At 36.2% G+C, this 22,352-nt stretch overlaps 1 long non-coding RNA gene across 1 annotated transcript in view; it reads left to right on the forward strand.

Annotated features, from left to right (window-relative positions):
• Positions 1–1,195: 1,195 nt before the first annotated feature.
• Positions 1,196–22,352, forward strand: part of LOC104005712 (uncharacterized) — a 50,097-nt gene continuing 28,940 nt past the window's right edge. Inside the window, exons 1-2 of the long non-coding RNA XR_679149.2 lie at positions 1,196–1,254; positions 2,601–2,890. This is a non-coding gene — a long non-coding RNA (uncharacterized LOC104005712). The remainder of the gene's footprint in view (positions 1,255–2,600; positions 2,891–22,352) is intronic.

Here is a 22,352-nt window from a genome sequence, read left to right on the forward strand (position 1 = left end):
GGAGAAAAAAGCAGTTTTGTGGGCCGGGCCCAGGGTCCTCGTGCTATGTGCAGCCTAGGAACTTGGTGTCCTAGGAACTTGTGTTCCAGGAACTTGGAACACAGCCTAGGAACTTGTGTCCCAGTTGTTCCAGCCATAGCTGTAAGGGACCAACATACAGCTCATGCTGTGCCTTCAGACAATGGAAGCCCCAAGCCTTGGCAGCTTCCACGTGGTGTTGAGGCTGTGGGTGCACAGAAGTCAAGAATTGAGGTTTGGGAACCTCCCCCTAGATTTCAGAAGATGTATGGAAACACCTGGGTGTGCAGGCAAATTTTGCTTCAAGGGCAGGGCTGTCATGGAGAACCTCTGCTAGGGCAGTGCAGAAGGGAAATGTGGGGTTGGAGCCCCAACACAGAGTCCCTACTGGGGCACTGCCTAGTGGAGCTGTGAGAAGAGGGCCATCATCCATCCTCCAGAGCCCATAATGGTAGATCCACTGATAGCTTGCTTCAGGTGCCTGGGAAAGCCACAGACACTCAACACCACCACATGAAAGCAGTCAGGAGGGAGGCTGTACCTTTCAAAGCCACAGAGGCTGAGCTGCCCAAGACCATGGGAACCCACCTCTTGCATCAGCATGACCTGGATGTGAGACATGGAGTCAAAGGAGATCATTTTGGAACTTTAAAATTTGACTGCCCTGCTGGATTTTGGACTTCCATGGGCCCATAAACGCTTTGTTTTGACCAATTTCTACCATTTGGAATGGCTGTATTTACTCAATACCTGTACCCCCATTGTATCTAGGAGGTAACTAGCTTGCTTTTGATTTTACAGGCTCATAAGCAGAAGGGACTTGCCTTGTCTCAGGTGAAACTCTGGACTGTGGACTTTTGGGTTAATGCTAAAATGAGTTAAGACTTTGCGGGACTGTTGGGATGGCATGATTGGTTTTAAAATGTGAGAACATGAGATTTGGAGGGGCCTGGGTGGAACAATATGGTTTGGCTGTGTCCCTACTGAAATCTCAAATTGAATTGTGTCTCCCAGAATTACCATGTGTTGTGGGAGGGACCCAGGGTAAGTAATTGAATCATGGGGGCTGGTCTTCCCTGTGCTATTCTCGTGATAGTGAATAAGTCTCACGAGATCTAATGGGTTTATCAGTGGTTTCCACTTTTACTTCTTCCTCATTTTCTCTTGCCACCACCATGTAAGAAGTGCCTTTCATATCCTGCCATGATTCTGAGGCCTCCCCAGACATGTGGAACTGTAAGTCCAATTAAAACTCTTTTTCTGGCCGGGTGCAGTGGCTCATGTCTGTAATCCCAGCACTTTGGGAGGCCGAGGTGGGCGGATGAGTTGAGGTCAGCAGTTTCAAGACAAGCCTGGCCAACATGGCGAAAACCCATCTCTACTTAAAATACAAATATGGGCTGGGTATGGTGGTTCACACCTGTATTCCCAGCACTTTAGGAGGCCGAGGTGGGCGGATCACAAGGTCAGGAGTCGAGACCAGCCTGGCCAACATGGCGAAACCCCGTCTCTACTAAAAATACAAGAATTAGCTGGGCGTGGAGGCGTGTGTCTGTAATCCCAGCTACTCGGGAGGCTGAGGGAGGAGAAATGCTTGAACCCAGGAGGCAGAGGTTGCAGTGAGCCGAGATCATGCCATTGCACTCCAGCCTGGGGGACAAGAGCAAGAATCCATCTCAAAATAAGTAAATAAATAAAAAAAATAAAATAAAATACAAATACAAATATTAGCTGGGAGTGTTGGTGCGTGCCTGTAATCCCAGCTACCTGGGAGCCTGAGGCAGGAGAATCGCTGGAGGCGGAGGTTGCAATGAGCCAAGATCTTGCCACTGCACTCCAGTCTGGGCAACAGAGTGAGACTCTGGTCTCAAAAACAAACAAACAAACAGACAAAAAAACCCTTTTACTTCCCAGTCTCAGGTATGTCTTTATCAGCAGTGTGAAATGGACTAATACACCTCCATTCCTTGTTTTAAAAAGATAAATTTATCTCCTACCTTGCTGAAGTCCTTGAGCTTAAAATGTTTTAGATCCCTACCCTGTATTTCCTAATAAACCTTTCCTTATCCTAGTTCACTCCTGACCTCTCACATCAAGATGGGGATCTCTGCTCCCATCACGCATGTCTCAGGGAAGACAATCCATTCAGCATCTTCTCCTCTACTTCTGTGCTTACATTTCTATTAAATTAATAGAAATTCATTAATTTAAATTTCTGTATTACTTCCTGTATTCCTGCCTCTAAATATTTTCTAGTTTGTCTTATCCTGAAAGTTTTCTTCTTTAGATCCTTAAATTTCCTTTATCTGTTATCTTTTCTTTCTCTGAAAACATTTTGAAATGTAGACATATCTTGCTTTCACTGGGTCATTATCTACTCACTTTTCAAACACTTTTTTTTTTTTTTTTTTGTGAGATAGAGTCTCGCCCTGTCTCCCAGGCTAGAGTGCAATGGCGCGCTCTCTGCTCACTGCAAACTCCGGTCCCGGGTTCCTGCCGTTCTCCTGCCTCAGCCTCCCAAATAACTGGGACTACAGACGCCCGCCACCGCGCCTGGCTAATGTTTTTGTATGTTTTAGTAGAGACGGGGTTTCACCGTGTTAGCCAGGATGGTCTCGATCTTTTGACCTCGTGACCCGCCCGCCTCAGCCTCTCAGAGTGCTGGGATTACGGGAGTGAGCCACCGCGCCTGACCATTACCCATGCTCTTAATCATGATTTGTGTTTCCTCTTGGCCAAATCCTATGTTGGCCTCTCTCACTTATAATAAGACGGGGACTGCTGTCCTCCAGAAAATGTTAACTAAAAGTACTGATTTCTTCATGGCATATGCTGAATACATGGGTTGATCATAGATACAATTCACATAAAGGTGAGCTACGGGACACTGTGGACTGGGCTGGCTAGATAAAGCTTGCAAAAAGAGTGGGAACTGATAGCGCTTGGGATTAGGAGTAAAAGTCATAAAGTAAGGGTGAGGGAAAGGATACGGGGTGGGGGGGGGGCATTCCATTTGAGAACTTCAGAAAAGAGGTGACAAGGTAGGAATATAAAAGGAATATTTAGAGGTCAGCCTTGGAGGAGATAATGATTTTTATGCCTAGGAATAGTGGAAAATAAGTTTGGGAATGTAGTTGGGGCGTAGATTTGGAAAAGTGCGAGAGTACACATTTGAATATGATATTGTAGAAAACTGAAGACGGTTAAAAGGAGTGACGGCAAACAAGCAGGAATTTGGAAAAGTTAATGAGATGGGTTTTATTTATGCTTTTTGGGTAGGTCTACAGGGAGAGTCTAATGCTTGGGAATCGTTAAAGTGGTCATTACAACAGTCTAAATGTGGTGTTGGAAGCAGACATTTACCAGCAATATAGATGCTTTAGAAGAGAGTTCATAGTTCTTGAGAAATTTGTGTCAAGGTAAAGTGAGGTTTTAAAAATAGATTCTGGAATTAACCTAAATGAATGGAAGAATATGAGTCCTACTGAAAGAAATGGGATTCTCTCTATATATTATAAAAATTTGACTGATGACTACAGTAGAAATTGTGCATCAGTTGAAGAAAGAAATAGCTAATGCTCATAGTAAGAACTGCAGCCAGTGGCTTTGCATATTTATCACCAGAGCTTCTGAAAATTATTTTTATTTTTCATTTCTTTTTTCTCCTTCTCCTTTCATCTCTTTCTTCTACTTTCCTTCCCTTCCCTCCTTTCTTTAATTTCCACTTTTCCTTCTTCTCTCCATTTCTCCCTTCCTCAGTATTTTTAATTTGTGTTTAAAATAAATATTTATTAAGCGTTTATTCTGGGACTGTAGTTTTTCTATTTTATCTCTGGGTCAGTAACAAGCCTTGTAAATTACTTCAACACTGGGACTGGGTATTTGAGCTTTGGATCATGAAGTCAGCCTGTTCAGTCTGATAAACTACCACTTCATTTACATAGATAATGAAAATATCAACTCCATTACTAAGATAAATTAGAAATGAATGTATGAATTATTGGGTGCAATAAATAAATCTGCATATTAAAGAAATCTGTGGACCAAAATGTATTACAATCATATATCAAAAATAAAGCATGTGTACATGGGTGCATGTGCGTGTGGTTTTATCTTGTGACTGTGTGGGGACACAAAACCAATTATTGTCTTTTGAATCAATTTTCCCTGACAGTTTAGATTTAAGCTTGATGACATTTTGAACCTATTTCAGCCCATTTGGAATAAATTTATCAATTTCAACTCACATCTTCTTGATAAACCCAAATTTGTATCCCTATTTCTCCACTAATGCATGGACCATTATTGATGTTCCTTCTCTCCACTTTGCAGGATCTTAAAGTTTTTCCTTTTATGCTTCTTAAGATTTAATTACTAGCATTGTGAATACTGTATGTTTCTCCTCATCTTTCTCCAGGGTAAAGATCTGAACGTCTTTGTCAGTTCATACAAACTTTGAATGTTGTTGCCAAGCACATGATAGATATCAGAACTGGGTGTATTTCATGATCAGGTGAATTGAATTAGCTTATCAGATGAATGGTTACTTAATTTGTTTTGTGAAGGAAAGCTAACTGGGTTAGGTGACTTCCAACCAAAGGTGAATTTAAGGACACATGATTCAAGCCTTGAAATATTACAGAAAGTATGCCATGTTTAGAAATAAAACTGAATGATTTTTATTATAAATACTAATATCATTTTTATGTTCTCTGTAGTTCACTTCCTGCCTTGCCAACGCCTTTAGGCTATTTTGCGTTCCCCATATGTGGGAATGGATATTTTTAGCATTAAGCAGAAAAGAGTCACAGATAACAGTGATTTCCAAGTCCCAGGGTGAGAAAGAAGCCAGAGATGATGCCCTTGGCCTTTCAATTGGCTTGAAAGTGGCAGCAAGCGCAGCAGAATCTGAATGAAGTCAGTAGACAGGAAAGGAGAATGCTTTAATGACAACCTGAAAGAATGAGTGACTGAAGACCAAATGGGATCAATAAAATCTCAGAAGATACTCAGATGGACAGATTACTTCAGGGCTAGGAGATTCCAACAACATCTCAGTACTAAGTAAGCACCCCAGTTTGAGTGAGTTCGGGTTGAAATGCATATCAAATTTCAAAAGAAAACAATAGGCTCATAAGGGTTGTATACCTTATTGCCATATTCTAACTGGGCTTTGACAGTGAAATATTGAGTTACCACTTTTTAAAATGACCTGACATTGCAGTGTCTATAGTTTTTATTCAAATGACCTAATTTCCTTTTTATTCATTTACTAAGCATTTCTTATTTTCCCTTCTTTTGCAGTGTAGGTTATGTTCGTCGTAATATTTACTATAAAAATTGTATTATCTGGTAATGGCAATAGTAGTAATAGTAGATAATAGGGGTAATAGCAATTATAGAAATAGCAGCAATAGTGCCAAAGGTGGCAGAAAAACACCTAAAAATTTTGAACAGGCATTAGGCGAAGCACTTTCTCTATCAACTGTGCTAAGCATTTTCTATAGAGTAACTCATTTAATATTCTCAGCAACTCTTGAGGTAGGTGAGATTTTACCCTGTTATATAAATGAGAAACCTTAGGTTCAAAAAAATTAAGCCACTTCCTCACGTTATTCAGATGATGAGTGTGAGCTATAATTCCCATGGAGAGCTTGCTCTCCCAGCCCCCCTAGTAGACAGCATGATATGAAGGAGAAAAATTAGGCAGGCAGCAAATGTTAGCTCTTTCCCTGACTGTTACAGTGGCTTTTGAACTTTGGCAGGTCACCAGTATCTGAAGAACTTCTTGAAATGTGGATTGCTGGGCTTTTCCCCCAGGTTTCTGATTAATTAAGACTGGAAGAAGGCCCCAAATGAACATTTCTAGCAAGTTCCCAGGTGACACTGCTGCATCTTGTCCAAGGCTCACACTTTGAGAACCTCTGTTATAGGTTTAGATACGTGAACGAAACCCATGAAGGTAAAGTGGTCTTATTGAAGGAAGTGTCGGCACTATTTATACTTGGATAAGGGCATGTGATCATCTAATTTGATCATATCTATTCACACAGTTACGACCACTTCTGTATACATAAATATAATATAAAGATGAAATATATGGTGCTTGTTGTTAAGAACCTTAAAATCTGGAGAATGAAGGCAAATCTATAAGCAAATAAGGCACCAAAGCTTATACATGTTTTGCAAAAAGGCAAAAATGTATATATGGCATAAAAACAAAGTATAAATTTTCTACTTGAATTGGAGTATGCAGTGGGGAGTAAGATAGAAAAGTTAGATAGAGAATTTGATGTCTTAGCTAAATGCTGAAAACCAAGAAGATTTGCACTAATCACTAATCACATAGAACAAGGGCTTAGGATAAAGTGTGGGATGGAGGGAGAATGATGTTATAGATAGTGAAGAATGTGAAGGCACCAGATTAACATAGTCATGTATTTAACTAAAGCATTTGAACTTCATGCTGCACACAATAGTGAACCTTCAAATGTTTTTTAATGAGTGTAAATTATTATCCACTTTGTAACTTATACAGCATGGTCTGACAAGTTTGAAGAGTTTACTGTCCAAGAGGCAGATCAAGATCAGTATGATTAATTTTACTAATGAATTAGTCCTAAGGAAAGATGAATTCCCACACAAGGAAGTAGTAATGTATACATAACAAGGATTGAATTTGACAGCTGATTAAGAAATGAGATTGACAGGATTCTTAAAAGTGTCTCTCACTGGTGTTGATAGGTACTAAATAAAAAATGAATCAGGTTCTAGCTGAAAATTATGTAGTCCAGTGGTTCTCAAACTTCAGCATATTAGAATTATATGGGAACTTAAAGCATACTAATATACAGGCCATACCACTTTCAATCTATTCAGAATCTTTGGAATCATTAGTAATTCCCAAGTGATTCAAATAATAATGGTGCTATTTAATAAATAGAGAACAGATCTGTAATATGGATCAGACTTGTAAAGAATGCAGAGAGAGGAAGAGTTGGAAGATATAGGAGAGGAAATGAGATAACTGAAAAACAAATGGCCTGGAGACAATAGAAGAATAGAGAATGAAAAACACAGGTCGAAATACTAAACCTCAAATTCGAGAAGGTATGCTTCAGTTTCTGAGATTAAAGGAAAGTAGGTAATGCTCAAGCACCTAGAAAAAAACTAATAGGAAACTTTATTTTCATATATTTGGAGTCTAGTCTTGAAAGTCACCTCCGATGCTAGAGCACAACCCAAATTTTGTATTTTCCCTTATAAACTTAATAGGTGATACAAATATGTGTTAGAAATCAGTCTAGGATACTTTGACATATGTCAGTGACTGAGGAACGGGCATGCAAGGAATGTTTAAGCAAATATTTAATTTTTTGAAAGAAGCTATAAGCATAGCAGTTTATGTAAAAAAGAAAATTCCAATAAAATATACAAGCCCAAAGTATACTATATCCATGGGTGTCTTTCTGCGTGTGGGTTGTATTTTGTAATCACTACCCAAAAGCATTGTTTTCAAGCCTATTTTTTTATCAAGAAAAGTTTGTCCAAAAAGAATTACATAAAAATATAAAATAACAAATAAAAAACCAACTAGAATGGCTCTAGCCCAAGCTATGAAAGGAAGTCATTGCTCCTACCTGCCCATATCTCCACTACAGATTGATGGTCAGTGACTGAGAGTATATCAAGTTTTTTTCTGAGAAATCAATTGAATAAAACTTGGGATTGAATGAAACCTGTCTTTTTTTAACAAAATGCGGGACAAGCATAAAATTTACAGCTATTCTTTTTAATATGGTAGCTACTAACTACATGTGGTTATCAGGTCTTTGCAATATAGATAGTTAAAAAGATAGTCTGCACAGTTGATTTTATAAACATGGTAAAACAGAAGGATAAAATGCATTAATAATATTTACTGTATTGATTACATATTGAAGTAACACTATTTTGAATATATTAGATTAAATGTAATATATTGTTAAAACTAAGTTCATCTCTGTCTTTTCTACCCTTTAAATGCAGCTGCCAGAAATTTAAAATTAAATATGCATCTCGCATTTTGTCTTTATTAGACAGTGCTAATCTCTAAGCATTTGGGCATTAGGGAACATCAATGAATATTAAGTTGGAACTTAATTTAGCTTATGGAGGATGGTCCCAATTAGCTGTTTTCAAACTCTTTATATATTTTTAGGATTGAATCAAAAGTTTATTTAGAGAAGGAAATGTTTTAAAGTTATTGCTGCTATAGAATACTTTAAAAATTATGAATTACCAGTACAAAAGGTACATTATATTTTTCTTTCATCTCTATTTTTCTTCAGTAGCTTTTGTGATTTTTAATAAAGTCTTGCCTCTCCATATGTATATAATTTCGAACATCTTTTTCTTTATCCCTTTTTATCCTCAGAATAACTGTGTGATAGGAAATAAATTATCTTCACTTTATCTTTACCTTTCCTTTACTAATCTGCCTATATGCAGGGAGCAGAGCATCTTACAGCAACATTTCTTCATTATAATTTAGACATTCATTCAATAATCAGTCAAGAGATTTGTCTTATTTTTGCATAATTGATATAATTTTGAAAGGCTGACTGTCCTCAGTATTGTTCTTTTGGAGCCCAACATGCTACTTATTCATCTACAGGAATTCACCGTGCCAGGCAATGCAGTCATTGAACTTTGGATAGTACATCTGTGCCTATTAGAGATAATGCCATTGAAAAGCTCCTCCTTAGAAACACTGAAGACAAGAATGTACCCCAAAGTACGCTGGGGAAAAAGATGATATTACGAAGTCAAAAATTTCTAACTTTCTTAAATAATGCCCCACATCTTCAAAAAGCTTGGCTACAGCTCTGAATTGAGGTCTTCTTCAATGAAACAATCTAGAAGTTCTAGCTGTGTACTAAGGTCACCACTGAACCAACTGAGCTGTGCTCACAATTGCCTGCTGGTGGGAACTATCAGTGGTGTGAGCCAATACTTGCATGTGCTAGATGACCTTATTTGAACAGTGCGTTTTTAACTTCATAGACGTGTCTCCATAGCATAATTACTTTGAAAACCTCTGTATCAGTTTTCTAATGCTGCTGTTATAAATTACCACCGACTCATTGGCAGAAAACAATACAAATGTATTATCTTGCATTTCTATGAGTTAGAAGTCTGACATAGGCCTCACTGGGCTAAAATCAAAGTGTCAGTACCTACTGCATTGTGTTCTGGAGACTCTGAGGGACAATCTATTTTCTTGCTTTTTCTGGTTTCTAAAAACCATTCGCATTCCTTAGCTCATGGTCAGCTTCCATCATCCTCAAAACCAGTGCCTTTGCATTTCTCGACTCTTCCTCTGATTACAGATGGGAAAGGATTCCTACTTTTAAAGAGAGTGTGTGTGTGTGTGTGTATGAGTGTATGTGTGTGTGTGTGATTAGATCAGACTCAAGCTAATTTCCATATCTCAAGGGCCTTTGCTTATTTTTACAAAACCTTTTTTTTTCTGTATTGGATAATATATTAATATCAACAATATCTAGTGATTAGAATGGGGACATTTTTTTAAAGGGGATTGCATTACACTGCCTACAGCCTCCTCTGCTGCTCTGAGTATTTTGATAGGAACTATATCTCTCACTAGCAGTGATCCTTTTTCCTTTCATTTTATATAGATATTCTGTCAGAAAAAGTCTCAGCCCATAGGACAATAAAATACCTATTTAAAAGCCATTTATCTTATAATGGCACCCTTAAGTCATCTAAATATCCATTGAAACCAAGATTGAGCTTAGTATAATTAACATAGTTATATAAGGAAAGTTGGTTAAAAGTAAAATTGTGTGGGTTTTTTTTTTGTTTGTTTTGTTTTGTTTTTTTGTTTGTTTCTGAGGTGGTGTCTCCTCTGTTGCCCAGGCTGGAATGCAGTGGCGCGATTTGGGTTCACTGTAACCTCTGCCTCCTAGGTTCAAGCAATTCTGCCTCAGCCTCCCGACTAGCTGGGATGACAAGCACATGTCACCACGCCTGGCTAATTTTTTTTTGTTTTTAGTAAAGATGGGGTTTCATCGTGTTACCCAGGATGGTCTGCATCCCCTGACCTCTTTATCCGCCTGCCTCGGCCTCCCAAAGTGCTGGGATTACAGGCGTGAGCCACCACACACAGCTTTAATACACATGTTATACATATGATATTTCATTGTCAAAAGCAATTTTCTAAAATTCCAAAAGATTTATCTTATTTGAGGTTCAAAATAATGGGATTAGGACATTCTTTACGTCTCCTATTGGATTGACCATTTTTAGGGCAGAGTAAATATTAAGCCATCATCAATTAAAACTTACTCACTGTATGAGTTAGGGTAATCCAGAGAACCAATAGCTCTATCAATTTATCATCTATCTAATCATCTTTCTAGAAATATATTTTAAGAATTGACTCTAGCAATGTGGGGGCTAGTAAATTTGAAATTTGTAGCCAGCAACCTGGAAATTCAGGTAAAGGTTGGTTTTGCCATCTTAAATCTGAAATAGTCTGCATATGAGTCAAGAGGCTGGAAACTCAGGCATGGTTTCTATGTTGCCGTCTGGAGAAGAAATTACTTCTTCTTTGAGATTCTTCCATCTTGTCTTTTCATGCATTCAATACATTGAATGAGGCCCACTCTCCTTTTGGAGGGTAATCTGGTTTTCCTTTAATTCTTCTGATTGGAAATTTTAAAAACACACACAAATATCTTCACAGCAATATCTAGAGGGATGTATGACCAAACAACTGGGCATCATAGCCTAGTGAAGCTGACAGATAAAATTAACTGTCACATTTTCAGAAAGTATTATGGAATTAAAGCTTCCTTTGAAGAACTCATTATTTTTGTGAAAGCCTTTTAAAATCAAATACTATCTTACAAGCTATTGCTTCAATAATTTTCTATTAAGGGCTTACTGCACTGTGTGTGTATGTGTGTGTATATGCACTAAATGTATCTCTTCAGTTTTTACTGCATGCTAGTTGCTGCATTTGGTTATATAAATATGAATGACACACTGTCCCTGACTTCAAGACAATTGTTGTTAATTATAAAGGTAAATGCATATAAAAAAATCACAGTACAACATTCTTGGTGTTAAGAAGACTGAGAATGCAGTGGCAGGGCTGCAGCATGAATGGAGTGCAACTAACACATCCTTGGGGAGTCATATTTGAAGGAACTGAAGAAACTGCAAATGAACAAAATAGGAAGTGGCTACATAGGCAGATCATAGATCAAATAGCATCACATTCTATTGCCGGTTTATATAACTGAGTATTTTGGTATATCACGAAAGCAGGGCGGGATGTTAGGAACATAAGTGGAGTCGTATTGTGAAGAGCCTCGGATGTCAGACCACATTTTTCTTACAGGAATGAGAGGGCATTAAGGTAGTAGCTGTTAACCAGTGAAAGACCCAGATTTGCCTTTGCAGTTCTTGAAAAGGCCATTTCCTTTGCAGAAAGAGACTCAATTCTTGCTCTTTCTCTGTCTTTGTGCTGCTATAACAAAATATCTGAGACTGGGCAACAGATAATGTAAATATGTAAATAAGTGGATATAGAAATGTTATAAATTTATTTCTTGTAGTTCTGAAGGCTGGAAAGTCTAAGATCCAGTCACTAGCTGTTCTGGTGTCTGGTGGGGCTGCTCTCAGCTTTCCGGGATAGTACCTTGCTGTTGTGTCCTCTGAAAAGGACAAACACAGTGTCCTCACATGGCAAAGGCAGAAGGGCAAAAAACAAAACCCAAAAATCCTAGAATGAAAAAAAGAAAAAGCCGAATGCTGTTTGAAGCCTCTTTTATATAGGCCTTAATCCCATTCATGAGAGTTTCACCCTCATTGACTTAAACTCGTCTCAAAAGCCCCATCTCTTAATACCATCACAGTGGGAATTAAGTTTCAACACATAAATTTTGGAGAACACGTTCAGACCATGGCACTCCCCACACACGGTGTGTGAAAAAGAGAATGTGAACATTCGCATTCAGCAATTCCAAATATTAAGGGTTGAGTCTAATTTTTAATTACTATTGTAACTTTTTAGTAACTTACAAAGACACTTCTGATTGATAGTACTGCCAAGAATGACAACATTTAGGGCTGTAAATCACGAGAGAAGAATAACTCCTTTTCTTTGTCTAGTCTCATGCTAATTCTAATGGATCCAGGGTACAAAATATAGAAATGAAATAATTTCCTCATTAAATATGTCTCCATAAAATGTGAAATGCATATTAAAGATGAAAGTTTCCTTTTTTTCATCGTGACTGGTTTCATAAGGTTCAACTTTACTGAAATGTTCTACTTTGGCTATATGCACGTTAATGTATGAGTGTATTAATTTCTATGCTTCATAACAAATTATCATACACTTAGTGCCTTAAAACAACACACATTTGGTATTTCAGTTTCTGTATGTCGGAACCCCAACTATAGCTTAATTGGACCTCACCAGGCTGCAATCCAGGCATTGGTCGTGGCTTTAGTCTCATCGGAGGCTCTGCTGGGATCAGAGTCACCTTCAAGCTCTCTCTGGTTGTTGGCAGGATCAATCTTCCTGGATTTGTAGGACTGTGATTCCCATTTCCTTGACGGCCATAACCTGCAGGCCTCTCTTGGCTCCTGTAAGTGCCTGAAGTTTTTATTTTTATTTTTATTTGCCACATGAGCCACTTTATAGGTCCTCTCACAAATGGAAGCGTACTTTCAAATCCAGCAAAGGTGAATTTTCACGTTCAGTCTGCTGGAATGAAGTCTTACATAATGTAACCACGGGAACCATGGCATAGGCGTTCCATCAACTTTGCCATATTATGTAAGCAAACCACAGGCATGACACGCCATTACTGTTGCCATGTTTGCCATATGCTAATGGTTAGAAACAAGTCACAGTTGCCACCTCCAGCCAAGGGACAGGGGTGGCAGGGAGAGCACACAGAGGTGTGATATACCATGAGGTGGGAATTACTCGGGATCCTCTTGGGGAGGTCTGCCACAGTGAAACATAAAAACAGGTCATGTTGGTTATGTTGAAATATTTTGGAACCTCCATTCTTGAAGTATTCTGGATCAATATCTAACAGTTTTTTCTAGAATGCATTAATTGAGAAATATTTTTTTTAAATGTCCCAAACAATACATTCATCAAACTGCTAGGAAAAAAAAATGAGATTATACAACATTTTATTAAAAAGAAACTTAAACTTAATAAGGATTAGTAATCCGGGGGAATTCCAACAACAATCAACACAGATAACTCTTTTTCTTTCATAGTCATATTTAAATTATTTTATTTCAAACTAGATATTTTCTTTAATATATGTACAGCTTGGTTGCTTGGCTTGATTTTACATATATATGTATTCATGTGTATGTGAATGTGTGCATAACTTTAAATATATATTTTTCAATATCTGAAAGCACTGAAATGGGAACTTCACTGTTATGGTGAATAGATATTTCTATGTTGAAATTTTGACTATCACAAATTTGCATTAAGAATATGTAAATCCAAAACAAGCTATATAATGATCCCAAACATTGCTTTTTTGCTACATTAAGTTTAATGGCTCAATCTCAAGCTCTCTGTAGGAGGGCAAGTATTTCCACCTCTGCAAGGCTTTGCAGAGAAGAAAATTTTGGTAGAATGGCCACACTCATATGCATACCTGGCAGCCAAGGGTACATGTGCTATATTCCCTATAACATAATGTGTCACTTCATAGTGAGAAAATGTCCACAGAAGAAGATGACCAATGCCCTACCAGGCTTCAAGACAGACAATGATTATATCTAGAATGAGATGGTCCTGGAGCTTGTCATTGGAACTTATGCATCAGTAGAAATGCTGTCTTGTTAACTATTAGATCTGCAAAACTATAACCAACAAGCTAAAGCTGTTCATGTTCTCCTGTAGAAATGCATCTTTTATGCTGTATTTACAATTATTATGCTGTGAGTCAGGATTTCCATCTCACATCCATCACCCAATTGTGTAAATCCTGATTTGCGACAGAATTCCAATATTTATATGAAACATGAAAATGTGGATCATTTCTCTGTTGTTATGATATTTATCCAATGGCTCTGTTTTGTTCCACTTAGGGAAGCCTATTTAATTTTAAAAAAGTGCTGATTTGTGCATGATTTTGTCAGGAAGTTATTTGTTGTTATGGCTTTGTATTTTTGCTGTTATGTATGTACTCTCTCGGTACCTGGCTACACAAAATTAATGCTCCTAACTTATCCAGATCACTGTGTCCTGGTAAGCTTCTCCCACACTGTTTCTCTTACTCTTCTGTGCCCATCTTCATATATGAACTAAAACAATCCTCTAATTTGCTTAATGTCTTTAAAGTGGAGTATGCACCTGAATCAAACAGAATATTTGCAAAACTTGTCACTCATATTTTGAGTTTCTACTTTAGTGTCTTAGTGCTTTCTCGATATGGGAGAATTCATGTCCTCCATTCAGAAGTATGCACTAAGTAAGAGGTATCATGTCTGGTTCTTGATTAGGTACTAATCTTGAAATATTATCCTACAATAGGTTAGAGCACGTATATCTCCTGATAATATATTGAATATGATAGATTTAAATAATTGATTAACTAAATACTAAAGCAAATTGCTGCACGTATCATTTATTATTCATTGTGTAGAAAGTGCCTGACTCAGTGTTTGGAAATTGTCTGACTTTTCCTCATATATAGTGTGGTTTCATGTTATTGTATATAAGACCTGACATGAACTCTGTTTACAATAATCTCCCAGTGCCATAAAGACCATAATAAATGATATAACCAATTGGTTTCTTTATGCTGTCATTTATTAGTGCATATAGCATTAGTGGAGGATTACCTTGTATTACCCATAGTGCTTAGAGTATGAATCACACATGCACCTTGAAGGAAAAGAGGTGCAATGTAATAAGAAACCAGGTATTGAAAATGCAAGTTTTGTTATGTTATTCTGGGTATGTTAACCTTTATTCCTGCCCTCCATATGCACTGTAGCAAAGTCTGCCTATTCATGCTTCATCCCACCACTTCATAGCTATTGCTCCATCTGCCTTAGTGATTAAACTTCATACTACATGAACTAGACTTCCCCTCCATGATCACACCAAAGCATTCAATTCAATTCACGGGTACTTACAGTCTACAGAATGGGATTTGAAAGAGGATAATACCTAAGCACCTCTTGTTTCATAAAAATTTGAACTCAGGCTATGTAACTATAGTATAGTATAGACATTTCTGGAAGATCATTAGTTGTATTAGAATAGAGAAGCTACTATCAATCACGTTTCCCTGAAGTTGGAAGAGCACATTACTCCCCTTTAGTGTCTGAGTTACATTACATATGTTGAGGACTGTTATAAGTAAGTTGGAGTTAGTTGACTGGGACTCTGCTAAGCAAGAGAATCTTAGCAGGTATAGTTATTTGAGTAAACAGGGATGGGAATAATTTGTAATAACGTAGAATATGGATTTTCTTTGTATAAAGGTAAAATGCTGAAATATTTCATGCCTGATGATCATTACACTGTATGTGATTTATACCAGGAATAAGCTGAACCTCTTCCCACCATGCCATTTCATATCAGCCATAAATGAGGAAACAAATGAGAAAGTTATTATTTGCCGTGTGATTAAGTAGTCAGTCAAATCCATTCTGTCTAACAAGCGATTGATTGCTTTAGAATGGGAGCCAGAATTTATAAGGGTGGGGTGATATACTTTGGAGTGTGGGGTATGTAATCAAAATTTTTGTGGTGTATTGCATTTTTCAATGAAGATCACAACAGTATCTCCATTCCATAAGTTCTTTCTACAGTGCAACCTGTGATAGGGTCTTTGCCCTCTCCCTTTGAAACTCACTGGCTTTTTGTGACTGCTTCAATATATTACATAAAAATGCCATCATCATCCACTGTGATCTTTTGAGATGTTTGCTGTAGAAAAAGAGCCACCACGCTGTGAGAATGTTCAAACAGGCAAAGCAGTGAGACTCCATGGAAAGGATGTATGCATGAATTTTGACTGACAGTATAGCTGAGATCCCAACTGATAGCTAGTACCAAATCACCACCTATGTGAGTCAACCATTTTGGTAGTATGTTCTCCAGTTCTGAGATCAATTGCTTTAAACTGACCTCTTGAATCAAAGGCAAGCTCCCTACTAAACCCTTCATGAGCCCTGCCTGAGGAATAGATACAGAAACAAAATAATTGTCGTTCTTTCAGGTCAGTAAGTTTTCTGATTTTTTTTTAGCACACAGCAATGAATCATACAATCAGCAACTAATATATTGTGCTTTCTGTGATCTTTTAAAAAATTTTTTATAAATGGAACTTACTAGAATAATACCCTTGAAATGAGTCTTTAAATGTGAACAGTTGTCCAATGGTGGAAGGAGACATTCAAGGGGGGAAAAAGGAATAGATTATGAAACATTTATTTTTGGAGGTTGCAATTATTTAAGAATCACTAAAGCTGGAAGTCCTAAATAGGACACAGTAAAAGATGACATTGGTGGTAGAAGCAGAAACCTTATGATGGAGGTTATCTATCTATCTATCTATCCCCTTTCTACTAAGGTTAGATTTGATTTTGAAGGTAATACAAAATCATAAAGGATTTTCTGCAGAGCAAGAGATAGTTGGATTTGCATTTTAGGAATATTTCTGGAGACAGTGATGAAATATCATCACCAGGTATATATATCATACATACTCTAACCGAACCCGAACCCAAACCCTAACCCTATCCCTAACCCAGTTAATAGATGCCTGGTAGAGATCTGACACAAAAATATTAAAACTTATAATCAAGTGGATCTGACTATTAATTAAATGTGAAGAGTGAAGGTAATAGAGTCTGGAAAACTTCAAATGAATGACTTGCCAGGTAATAGAGCAAAGGGCCAGACTGGGAGGGGTTGAGCAATAATAAATTCAGCTTTGCCCATGTTACACCCAGTCACATTCTTCTTCTTACTTAATTTCTCAGACCAAAACCTTGGGCACATCCTTGCTTTTTCTTTCTCAGTTACAACACTCTGAAGAATATCAAGTATGATTACATTCCAAGTCAAGGATACATCTTGTCACCTTCACCAATGCATCTTAGTCTTCAAACTGTCATCAGTTGCAAACCGATAAAGCATGTGTGTGTTAATGTTCTACCCTTTACCATGAAATCAATATTGTTGGAGCTTGTTGAATGAGAAAAGTACTAATGGAAGGTGATGTCAGAAAGACAAGATTGAGCATGAGTTGGCTTTGCAGGCTATAGTAAATCATTTGGAATTTATTTTATATTTCAAAAGAAGTTACTGAAGTCCTTTCACTAGCCAAGCAAAGCATCTGATGATGTTTTTCAACAAATGCTGCTGTCTGGAGAACTGAATGTAGGATGGTAAGGATAAATATAGCTAGAAAACTCTTTCTGTAATGTAAACATGAGGCTGGTAATTCTTTTTCCTTTGTCAAATCAAACTCATTCCAATCAAGGCACCGTCCTTGTTTATTTATTTACCTAGACAGTCTTTTCCTCAGAGTTTCATGTCTTGTCAATAAGATGTAGGACATATCAAGATCAAAGAGTTCTTCTTTCAGCATATCCTTCCAAAAGTAGCTTTTCGTCTTGTCATACATTGACCGATATTTTTCCTTTGAATTTTCAAAGCACAGAGCACTCTAAGGAGTTAAATTATTTACTTAATTGTTTCTATTCCATATTTTCCCATTAGAAATGTAAGGCATCTGAGGATAGAAAATATATTTTTCTTACTGACATCATAGTCCTAATGTTCAGCGTAGTACTTAGAGTGAGATTTGTATTCAACATGTTTGTAAATTAGCTAATGAAAATAAAATAAGACATAATTTAAAATTTGGGAGATATTTTCTTGGAGAGAAAAATTGAAGGAGATTTTCTAAATTGAAGATACTGCTTTAGACTTGATGAGGGGGAAATTTTTGACATCCATCATCAATTTATGGATTTACAGTAAATTAAATTATCTTTTAAAACATAGCAGAAAGTAAATCATAATCTTTAATAAAGAAGGGAAATTGAAGGAAACATGTCTCCATTGAGTATTAGGCATTCTGTGAGGTACTTAATATATTTAAACTCATGCAAATCTCCAAGAGCCATGACTTTAAAAAAAATTCAGTTATTAATAAAATATTTATGTTTAAAGCATGAAGAGTTATATTTGTTAAAATCCATGTACTTACAGAACAATAAAAAAATCATGTGTAAAACACACAACATTCGGTGTACTCAGTTTTGACAAATATTTATCTTTTTTAGCATTGAAAATAGGAACGTTATTTGCATTTGGAAAAATATTTCTCGGATATATTGGTCACTAAACAATGAAATAACATGTCATGGTTGTTTTATGTTTACCTGTCTCGCAAAAAGCTAGATTTGACTAACAATAAAAATGTCCACTGTTAAAATGCCTGCAGAAACACTTTTCACATTAAATTATAACCAGATACTCACGTTCACATTGCCAGGGCATCAATAAAACAATTCCAAGTTTATAGCACAGAGGTACATTGTACCCAGTGTTGTTATTGTGACATATTGTGCTGCCTTCTGCTGTGTCATATTGTAATTCAGACATTAACTTATGTGACTACCACTCTTTATGTAGAAAATACAGTGTTCTCATTTGTTCCAAAAATTGTAATATGCATATTTCAAACTACAAAATATATCTATTTTCATGGTAGTATCAATTATTTATTGAGCTTCTTCATAATATACTAGTAAGCATATTTTAAATTAAGTTGTGAAAATAATGAATAAATAAATAAAATAAAGAAAGAGCTGCAAGTTGCTGAGATTCTGGGACATGTGAATATGTTATCTCAGTAAAGCATGGCCTGTGCAGTATTACTCCAGTTCCTTTCTATTTATGTTCCTCAGACTTGATTTTTTTAAGCTTTAAAATAATTAGATTAAATATTTTGTCAAACTTTAGAAAACACTTCTTATAGACAAATTGTTGGACAAAGAAAGGAACAATAAGAAGCTGTGGGAAGTAAAAGTAATATTTTGGGAGTCAAAATTGTCATTTCTCTATGCTAGGATTGAAGATGTATACACATCATCATCAGCATTCACACACTCACTCACACACACACACACACACACACACACGCAATCTGTACCTTAAAATACTATACAAAATAAAATTGGTGCCTAGGAAGAGATATAGAGTTCAAACATAATTCTCCCATAAATACATCCCCATTACTATTTTAAATATGAACTCTCAGGAGGATTATAGTGTTGGGGAAAAAAATGTCAAATCAGCAGGTGAGCTGTTGAACTTTCAACTCATTATTAAATAAAACCAGTTTTGGTTTTTATGTGTTTCACACTTTGTTCATCCATAATTCCCTTTGAACTAGGGGTTGTGGGACTGTTGTGGGGTGGGTGGAGGGGATAGCATTAGGAGATATACCTAATGTTAAATGAGGAGTTAATGGGTACAGCACACCAACATGGCACATGTATACATATGTAACAGACCTGCACGTTGTGCACATGTACCCTAAAACTTAAAGTATAATAAAAAAATGAAAAAATAAAATTGAGAAAATCCAAATTATTTGTGGAATTCAATATTAACCTAAAAACCGAAAAAAAAGACAATGTAGGATATATCTGAAAGACAAAATGATAAAATCTAATAATCAATGTTGTATTATCTTTTAGCATAAATTAATAATCTTGAGTAAGGTTGCTAATATATATATTTCAAATGATACATTAAGATTTAACAAATAATTAAAATTTTTGGGAAGTGTTATAGGAAATTTAAATCTATTATTTCTAATTCATTGATACGTTTAATTTAAAAACCTTTAGTCTCTCTAATACTTCCATTTTAAGAAGGAGATGGACACTCATAGAAGTAAAATAATATACCCAATGTTACACAGTTAATTAATTGTTGGAGATATTTCAAAGCAGCTCATAAATGCCTCAGAGTCTATTCTCTTTGACTACATTACACTGCTATCAAATTTCATGAAAAATCTCAAAAACTTCTGTTACAGTAATTAATTCAGTTAAATGGATACTTTTATTTTCTCCAAAGTTCCTTCAACTTTAGAGAGACCAAAGTAATTACATAAGTGAAATATCTGGAAGAGTAAAGAATAAATAATAGAAAATGCTTCAGGAAAGGAATATTTTACTAGAGTATTTACCATGTCTTTAATTTGTAGTTATCGAACATGAAAATACATGGGAAAGACTTGGAGACCTTTCATAAGAGAGCAAATATAAAAGTAATGGAAAATATAATATGTAAAGAAAGAGTAGAATTGATAATACCTTGCCTGAAAGGCCTAGGCAGATTTAATAACTATCCCAAAACATGTAAATCGTTATGCTTATTAGAATGGTTCCAGGCATTTTACAGGGGAAGCAACAGAATAAAACAGCTGTATGGTCTTAAAGAATGAGAAAAAACATCCCCTGCCTCTCCCCTGTAACTGTATCATTTGATTTGAATTTTTTTATTGCTTCTAGAATTCTTCATAGAACAGTATCTGGAAAAGAATAGTACTATAGATAAGAAAACATATATTACGGTGGTAATTTTGTAACTACCTGTGCCATTTTATTGGTCTGAATTTTACGTGCCTCATTTGAAAAGGGATAAAGCTGAACTGTAACAATTTCTTTTGATCTTTTTGAGTCATGGACATTTTGAAAATTTGATTAAAGTTATATCTTCTCTCTATAAAAATGACTTGCACTTTGTATTTTACTTTTAATTTCAGGAATACAATGACACCCTGTAGCTCATTCATGAGTATGTCCTAGAGGTTCCTGCTAGTTAAATAATTTTAGATTCAGAGTCTAAAATTGCATACAATTCTAAAATTTCCTGGTGTGCTGTATTATCACTATTTGGATGTTTAGATATATTTTTGCTAGTATCTCTTTTTTCTAGTAATAACGCAAGCAAAACTTCCCTGTTAAATAATTAAGCATTGATCAATTTTCTAATAATTTCACTGGAATAAGAGTGAAGAAATTCAGTCTACTTTTACATTGACTCCTTAAGTGTCTGGCACTGACTTTAACATAAAACAACAGACAGTAATATATTTGAAAAAATCTGTTGCTGAAACATTCATGATAGTTTATCTTGATTAAAAGACTCACTGTATTTTTAAGAATTATGTGTAATTTTAATCATTATATCTTTCTCTATTAATTTTTCCATATCCCTTTTAAAATGAGAGCACTGAATAAAATGTCTCCCTTCAACTGTAATTTTTGTGATCAATTGAACGTAAAATTTCAGAATCCCTCTCATGTACACATTTAATCAATGTAGTTCTGGATCTTATTTATTCAGTTTAACCCCTCATTTTTAAAAAAATGTTCACTCTCCTATTTTCAATGACATCGTGTTATTATATACTTATTACATAATCGGTTTATTTTATTCCTTTAGAGCTACTTATCCTCCTTTTGTTTCCTAATTTGAGGCATTCCAAGAGCTCCGTTTTTGAGTATTGCTTCTTTTGGCCTTTTTCTTTCCCTTAGAGATTTTATTCATTCTCATTTTTGTTCCAACGTTCTACATTTATTTTGTCAGCCTTGTTTTTGTGCTTTACCTCTAGAACTAAGAACTCAGTAAACTGCCAAAATAAATAATCAAATATCCCTGTGGCTTAACACAGCAAACGTATATGTTTTGCTCTTCCTACATCCAATGTAAATTTGCTAAACATGCAACTGTCTTGCACGGCGCTTTTTAAAGAACTGAGATACAGGATATATGTATTCCATTAAGTGGTTCCAACATCCTTCAAAAATATGGAGCTCTCCACAGACTCATTTCCACCTTTCCAGCCTTCAAGAGGAAAGAGGGAAAAAGAAAATTTAGGTAATAGACCAGGAAGAGAGATGCCTCATCTCTGCCCATATTTTATCAGCCAAAACTTGATCCCATGGTTTCACCTTTCTACAAGATGGTGGTTGTAGGCAAGAAAAGAATAGTTTAACTTTGTGTGTAGGATTGAAAAAATGACTTGGTGAGCACTTTGGAGACTCTGCATTGCAGTGCTTCATCATCCTTTAATTAAATCATTTCCTTCCCATATTGGTTGACTCTGAATTAGTGCACCTCTTTTATTATTTTAATATGTTCTCAGCAACTGGCCTTCTCCATCCATTCTGCATTATGGCCAAACACTTCCTTTGGCTTCTCTCTGTTTGTTTCATACACACTAGTCTCC

Source organism: Pan troglodytes, chromosome 22 (assembly GCF_028858775.2).
Source record: "Pan troglodytes isolate AG18354 chromosome 22, NHGRI_mPanTro3-v2.0_pri, whole genome shotgun sequence".
NCBI lineage: Eukaryota > Metazoa > Chordata > Mammalia > Primates > Hominidae > Pan > Pan troglodytes.